The following is an 8,235-nucleotide window of genomic DNA, read 5'->3' as shown; positions in this document are numbered from 1 at the left end:
CTCCAAAGTCAATCACACATACTCTGAGCATGTCCTCCAGGATCTCAACTATACGCTCTAACTGCCCGTTAGTCTGCAGATGAAATGATGTGCTGGCTCAACACGGGTCCCCAACTCACTTTGTATGGCTCTCCAGAAATGTGAAGTAAACTGAGGGCCTCTATCTAATATGATTGAAACAGGCACACCATGCAACCAAACTATCTCCTAAATATAAATCTGGGCCAACCTCTCGGAACTATATGTAGTCACAACCGGAATAAAGTGCGCCAACTTGGTCAACCTGTCGACAATGACCCAAACCGCATCAAACTTCTGCAAGGTCCACGGCAACCCAACTACGAAGTCCATAGTAATGAGCTCCCATTTCCACTCAGGTATAGTCATCTGTTGAAGTAGGCCACCTAGCCTCTGGTGCTCATACTTGACCTACTGACAATTTAAGCACCTAGCTACATACTTCACTATGTCTTTCTTCATCCGCCGCCACCAATAATGTTGTCTCAGGTCACGATACATCTTCGTAGCACCTGGATGAAAGGAATACCGAGAATTGTGTGCCTCCTCTAGGATCCTCTCCCTCGAGCCATCGACATTAGAACACATAGACAACCTTGGAGTTGCAGAACACCATCCTCGCCCATAGAAACCTCCTTGGCACCACCCTGTAGTACTGTCTCTCTGAGGACTGCCAAGTGCGGATCATCAAACTGTCGAGCCTTGATATGCTCCAATAGTGAAGACTGGGCAACAACACATGCAAGAACTCGATTGGGCTCTGAAATGTCCAACCTTACAAGTCTGTTAGCCAAGGACTGAATGTCCAAAGCTAGTGGCCTCTCCTTTGCTGAAATGAATGCCAAGCTACCCATACTCTCTGCCTTCCTTCTTAAGGCATCCGCGACCACATTTGCCTTGCCCGGATGATAAAGAATGGTGATGTCATAATCTTTCAGTAACTCAAGCTATCTATGTTGCCTTAAATTGAGATCCCTCTGCTTGAACAAATGTAATAAGCTACGATGATCAGTGTAAACCTCACATGACACCCCATAGAGGTAATGCCTCAAATCTTAAGAGCATGAACAATCGCGGCTAACTCTAGGTCATGCACAGGGTAATTCTTCTCATGAATCTTTAGCTGGCGTGAAGCATATGTAATAACTCGCCCCTCCTGCATCAATACACAACCCAAGCCAATGCATGAAGCATCGCAATACACCATATACATTCCCGAACTGGAAGGCAAAACTAGAACCAGTACTATAGTCAAAGCTGTCTTGAGCTTCTGAAAGCTCGCCTCACAATCATCGGACCAACAAAATAGAGCACCCTTTTGGGTCAATCTAGTCAGAGGTGCTGCAATTGATGAAAACCCCTATACAAACCGGCGATAATAACCTGCTAACCCTAGGAAACTCCTGATTTCAGTCACCAAAGTGGGATAAGGCCAACTCTGAACTGCCTCAATCTTCTTGGGGTCCACCTTAATACCCTCGCCTGATATAACATGTCCCAAGAATGCCACAGACTCTAGCCAAAACTCACACTTGGAGAACTTAGCATACAAGTCCTATTCCCTCAAGGTCTGAAGCACCACTCTTAAATGCTGCTCGTGCTCCCCCAGGCCCGTGAGTAGGTCAAAATGTCATCAATGAAGATAATGACGAACAAATCCATATAAGGCCTAAACACCCTATTCATCAAATCCATAAACGTCATTGGGGAATTAGTCAAGCCGAAGGACATCACTAGAAGCTCATAATGGCCATATCTTGTATGGAAAGCAGTCTTCAGGACATCTGAGTCCCGAATCTTCAGCTGATGATACCCTGATCTCAAGTCAATCTTAGAGAACACCCTAGCACCCTGCAATTGGTCAAATAAATCATCAATTCATAGCAACGGATACTTGTTCTTGATGGTAACATTGTTCAACTGGCGATAATCAATGCACATCCGCATAGTCCCATTTTTCTTCTTCACAAATAGCACTGGTGCACCCCAAGATGATACACTTGGTCTCACAAACCCCTTTGCTAACAACTCCTCAAGTTGCTCCTCCAGCCGCTTCAACTCTTTTGGAGCCATATGGTATGGTGGGATAGATATACGCTGGGAACCTAGAGCTAAATCAATACAGAAATTAATATCACGATCAGGTGGCATGCCTGGAAGGTTAGAAGGAAACATATCGGCAAATTCCCAGACTACTGGCACTGAATCAATCGTCGGAGACTCTGTGGTAGTGTCCCGAACATAAGCTAGATAAGCCAAACAACCCTTCTCGACCATATGTCGAGCATTAAGAAAAGACATGACCCGACTAGCTGTACTAACGGAGGAACCCTTCCACTCCAATGTTGGCAACTCTGGCATCACTAAAGTAACAGTCTTGGCATGGCAATCGAGGATAGCGTGATATGGGGATAACTAGTTCATGCCTAGGATGACCTCAAAGTCGATAATATCAAGTAACAAAAGGTCCTCTCTATTCTTGTAACCATAGAATGTGACCACACAAGACCGATAGATCTGATCCACAACCATAAAATTGCCCATATGAGTGACACATAAATAGGAGTACCCAAGGACTCACGAGGAATGTCCAGAAAATGAGCAAACAAAGATGATACATATGAATAGGTAGACCCTGGATCAAATAATACTGAATCATACCTACCGCAGACGGAAATAATACATGTGATCACGACATCTGAGACCATGCAGCTGGTCTGGCCGAAAAAGCATAGAATCTAGCTGGAGCGCCGGCTAGCTGGCCTCCACCTGACTAAGCAATAGCAACCTGACTGAGCAATAGCTGGCTAACCTCCCCCTGCCTAGCCTCCACCTCTAGGATGTCCCCTACCCGCCAACCATCCGCCCTTGGATGGTTGGACAACCGGTGCTATAATCATGGGCTGATGGCCCTACTGCACTACATTGCCCCGAAGCTTGGGGCAGAACCTCCTTATTTGACTAAGATCTCCGCACTCGAAACAACCCCTCAGTACCGTGATCTACTACCCTGAAGTATGACCTTGATGGCCTAAAGACCCACTGGAAGAAGCCTGAATAGCTGGGGGGCGATATGAACTCTCCGGCATTGCACTGAAATAGGAGCTGGAAGAACCCTAGTGGCCTGAGTACTCACTGGAAGAACCCTAGATGGTTGGTAGCGGTAAGAACTCTCTGGTATGTCATTGAAATAGGGTCACGTCGGACCACCCCGAGGAGGTGGTGGTGCTGAATATGTGGGCCTGCTAGGCTGACCCCTCCCAAACTAACCTCTGCACCTAGCCAGGGCACCTCTAAACTCTCCAAAGAAACGGGTCCTCTTGTCCTATTGCATCTGCTCTCTACCTCTTTGACTGTAGCCCTCAATCCTACGAGCAATCTCCACTACCTGATGATAAGATGTCCTTATCTCAACCTCCCGGGCCATATTGGCCCTAATACTAGAGTGAAACCTTGAAATAAACTTCCGCACTATCTTTGTGTTAGTAGGAAGTATCATAAGTGCATGGAGAGATAACTTAGAAAACCTTGCCTCATAATAGGTCACCGACATCTGACCCTTCTCGAGTTGCTCAAACTAATACCGCAACTCTTCTATCTCAGATTGTGGAATATACCTATCCAAGAAAAGTTGTGTGAACTGGCCCTAAGTTGTGGGAGGAGAACCCGCTGGTCTGCCAAGAAGACAAGACTGCCACCATCTACGTGCCCTGCCCTCCAATTGGAAAGTAGTGAAATATACTCCATGAGACTCCAATATCCTCATGTTGTGTCGTATGTCCCTGCACCGATCAATGAAGTCCTAGGGATCCTCATGTTGCTCACCTCCGAAAACAGGAGGGTGTAACCTAGTCCATCTATCCAATAACTTATATGGCTCGTCGTCTATAGCTGATCTAGGCTCAAGTACATCCGTTGAAGCTAGCCGGGGCCCATCTGCGGGTAGTGTACCTAGAGTCTGATATACTATAACTGCATGCTCAGCAGCCTAAGAAGTAGGGGTATGTGCTTCCCCTCCCTCCTAGGATGTGACTGGGTCCGCTGGAAATAAACCAGTCTGGGTCATAGAATCTATGAACCGCAGCATATGACCCATGACCTCCTGAAAGCCCGGCGCTGTCATGGAATCTACCGGGGCAGGCTCTGCTGTGGGAACCTCGCCCTGCTCTGCAATGATGGGATCCTTTACTGGATCCACTGGTGGTGCAACTGGGCCTCTATGGGACGTCCTCGTCCCCTACCTCAGGTGGGTGCACTCCCCGGACCTCCACCTCAGCCTCTAGCAATAGGGGGATCAGCTTCTCCCGGGTCCGGAATGTCTGTTGCACGCGTTCTCACCATCTGTGAGAGAATAAGAGAGAGAATGTAGTATACCATCAACTGCACGATAGAAGATGAATAAAATGTAGTTTTCTAACACCTCAGAGCCTCTCAAAGATAAGTACAGACGTCTTCGTGCCAATCTTCAAAACTCTATTAAGTCTGTCCATGACTTGTGAGACCTATGTGAACCTAGTGCTCCGATACATGTTGTCACGACCCAATTCCATAATAGACCATGATGGTGCCAAACACCGTTGTTAGGCAAGCCAACATCGATCAACTAGCGGTTTCCTGTTAAATAAATTATTGAGTAGTAACAATTCCTTATTTGTTAGTACTAATCTAGCGGTTTCCTGTTAAATAAATTATTGAGTGCTAACAATTCCTTATTTGTTAGTACTAATCGTAAATATGTAAACAAACCCAAAATCATAAGTCTACTCGTGTGGGTGTCAGGACCTGGTGTCACAAGTGTATGGGAAATCTAGTAGAATATATAAAAGAATGCAAGCCTACTGTCTGAAAGGAAATAGACAGAAAAGTAAAATATAAGGAAGACTCCAACTGCTGCAGAACAGCTCGGAAGGCAGCACACCGTGAAGTCTCGAAGTGGGGATCAACTACGCACGTCGGACGGGTAACTAGATGCACCTGCCTCAAATCCTGTACAATTAAGAATAGAAGTGTAGTATGAGTATATATACAACATGTACCCAATAAGTATCCAGTCTAACCTCGAAGAAGTAGTGGCGAGGGGTCGACTTTGACACTTACTATGAGCTAAAAATAATATAATCTAAGTATTATACTAAGCATGGATTTCATGAATAATACTGGAAGCTCAATAACAGGAAATGATAAGTTCTTCTTTCACAAATATAAATTTCAAATTTGCTTATGTCATTTAACAACTTACATTTCAAGTCATTTATACAATTTCAATCATGGAGAGTTCCAACGAATTATCATGCACAAATTATGCCGAGGTCGTACGGCCCAGTCCAACAAAATATTTAAATTGTGAACTGCTGGAGGGTCGAACGACACAAACCATAGATGCATCTATTTACTACTGAGGCATTCAGCCCGATCCACAAATAGAAATTTATTTCAAGGAAAACACAAAGTTCACATTTACAGTCAAGTATTCCATTAAATCCTTTAAGTAAGTGAATTAACCTTTTACACTTCTTTTTATCAAGTTCCAACGACTTAAGCAATTGAATTTAGCAAGTAAGGATGCAAACATTTCAAGTATAGCATGATACGGGTCCTAAACTACCCGGACAATATCATATTAGTAGCTATGTACGGACTCTCGTCACCTCGTATGTACATAGCCCCCTCAATTAGGTACACACATTTATTTGATTCACCTATTGGATTAATTACCTCTTACAAGGTTAGAAAGGAGACTTACCTCGTCTCAAGGCGTACTTTCAAATTCAAGAATGCGCTCAAACCCTTAAATCGGAGCCGAACAAATCCAAAATTATGCAAATAGTGTAAAAACTAATCAATATGTGTTCAAAAGTTTATATTCTAACTATCTAAGTGATTGCCCATCCCAAAATGCAAGATTCCTAAAATTCATCCCCGGGCCCATGTGCCCGGATTTCAGAAATATTTCAAGAAAGTTATCACCCATAACTTTAGGGACATAAATATACGATCTTCACTAAGTTTCATAATCATTTTCGTGGTAAAATCTCATTTTTATCAAAACCCTAGGTTTTCACCTAAACCCATGATTTCTACCAATTTACATGTTATAATCTACCCATAAACTATGTATTTAACTCACATTGTATAGGAATTACTTACCTCAAAGTGTTGGGTGAAATCCCCTCTCTAAGAGCTCCAAGAATCACCCAAAAATGGAATAAAATGAGTGAAAAATGCCTAAGTCCAGTATTAAATTAAGGTTCTGCCTTCTGTGATTTCTGCACATGCGGAGGGGCTTCTGCGGCTAAATGTCCACTGTGGAGGAGGAGCCTAAGGCTAGATGGTTTTGCTTCTGTGGCGAGTTCCCGCTTCTGCAACTAACATGTCGCTCCTACGGTTCAAATCGCTTCTGCGATCACTGCCAATGCACCTACGTTTTCGCAGATGTGATCCCTCTTCCGCATCTGCGATGATTGGGAAGCCCATGTTGGGCCACTTCTGCGTCCTTTCACTCGATTCTACGAGCTCGCACCAGCGCCTGGCAGAGCGCAAGTGCGATTATGATAGCAGCTGGAGCTTCAGCTCTTGCTCCAAATTTCCAACTTGGTCTGAGCCTTGTCCGATTGACGCTCGGGGCCCCCGGGGCCTCGCCCGAATGTAACAACATGTTTGGAATCATAAAACGGACTCGTTCGAACTCTTGAAATGCTCGAAACAACATTAAAACTAAGAATCACACCCCAAAACTAATTGAATCAAACTTATGAGCTTCAAGTTTTTTAATTCACTCCCAATTGCGCCGAAACTTTCTTATACTATTTGAAATGACACCAAATTTTGCGTGCAAGTATTAAATGACATTATGGAACTATTTTCTATCTCAAAATTCCATTTGGACCTCGATATCACCAAAACAGCTCCAAACCCAATTTTAAAGAACTTCTAAAACCTTTAAAAAGCAACTTTCGCTATTAGGCGCCAAAATGCTCCCGAGTCATCCAAAACCCGATCCGAATATACTCCTAAGTCCAAAATCATCATATGAACCTATTAGAATCATCAAATATCGATTTCGATGTCATTTACTCAAAATGTTAACCGAAGTCAAACTTGGCCTTTAAGCCAACCTTAAGGAACCAAGTATTCTGATTTCAACCCGAACTCTTCCAAATCCTAAACCAACCATCCCTGCAAGTTATAAATTAGAAAAAGAAAGTACAGGAAGTCTCATTTAGGGGAACGAGCTTCTAGAAAGTAAAATGACTGGTCGGATCGTTACAACTTGTATGAAGATGACTTTGGAATTGAGTTTCGTCGGTTTCAATAACTCTGTATAGTGATTTTGGTCTTAGGAGCACATTCACATGTTGATTTAGAGATACGTAGGTCATTTCAGCGTTAATTGGCGAAAGTTGAAAAATTGGAAGGTTTTTGGGAAATTTGACCTGGAGTGAACCTTTTGATATTAGAGTTAGAATCTGATTTTGGAAGTTGTAATAAGTCCGTAATGTTAAATGTGACTTGTGCGCAAAATTTGAGGTCAATCGGATGTGTTTGATAGGTTTCAGCATTATTTGTAGAAGTTGGAATTTCCTTAGTTCATTAGGCTTGAACCGATACTCGATTCATGGTATTAGCATTGTTTGACGTGATTTAAAGGCTTGATTAAGTTCATATGATGTTTTAGGATTTGTTGGTATACTTGGCTTAGGTCCCGGGGACCTCGGGTGTGTTTTAGATCATGTTTGGAACATTTCGGGACTTGTTAAATTGCTGAAAATCACGGATACTTCTGATGTTAGTTTCCTTCAGTGCGTTCGTGAGAGGGGTATCGCGTTCACGAAGGGGTTTTGGTGGTAGGTGGGGAATGCTCTTCATGTTCACGTGTCAGCCCACGCGTTCGCGAAGAAGAGTGGCAGAGGGGTGGACCTCACGTTTGGCCTACGCGTTCGCGTGGGAGGCTCCGCGTTCGCGAAAGCCTGGGGTCTGTGTCCATTGCGTTCGTGAGTAACCCCTCGCATTGGCATAAGGGGATTTTGGGCAGTAGCATTTTTGTGCTTCGCGAACGCGATGGAGCTTCCGTGTTCACGAAAAAGGAAACACCTGGGCAGATTTAAATGTTCAAAAATGAGGGTTTGAATTCATAACACAAAAATTGATTTGGGTGCTCGGTGGGAGGCGATTCTTGGAGAGATTTTCACGTGGGTGTTTGGGGTAAGTGACTCTTAC

Source organism: Nicotiana tabacum, chromosome 8 (assembly GCF_000715075.1).
Source record: "Nicotiana tabacum cultivar K326 chromosome 8, ASM71507v2, whole genome shotgun sequence".
Taxonomy (NCBI): domain Eukaryota; kingdom Viridiplantae; phylum Streptophyta; class Magnoliopsida; order Solanales; family Solanaceae; genus Nicotiana; species Nicotiana tabacum.
Note: the sequence above shows the minus strand (reverse complement) of the source record.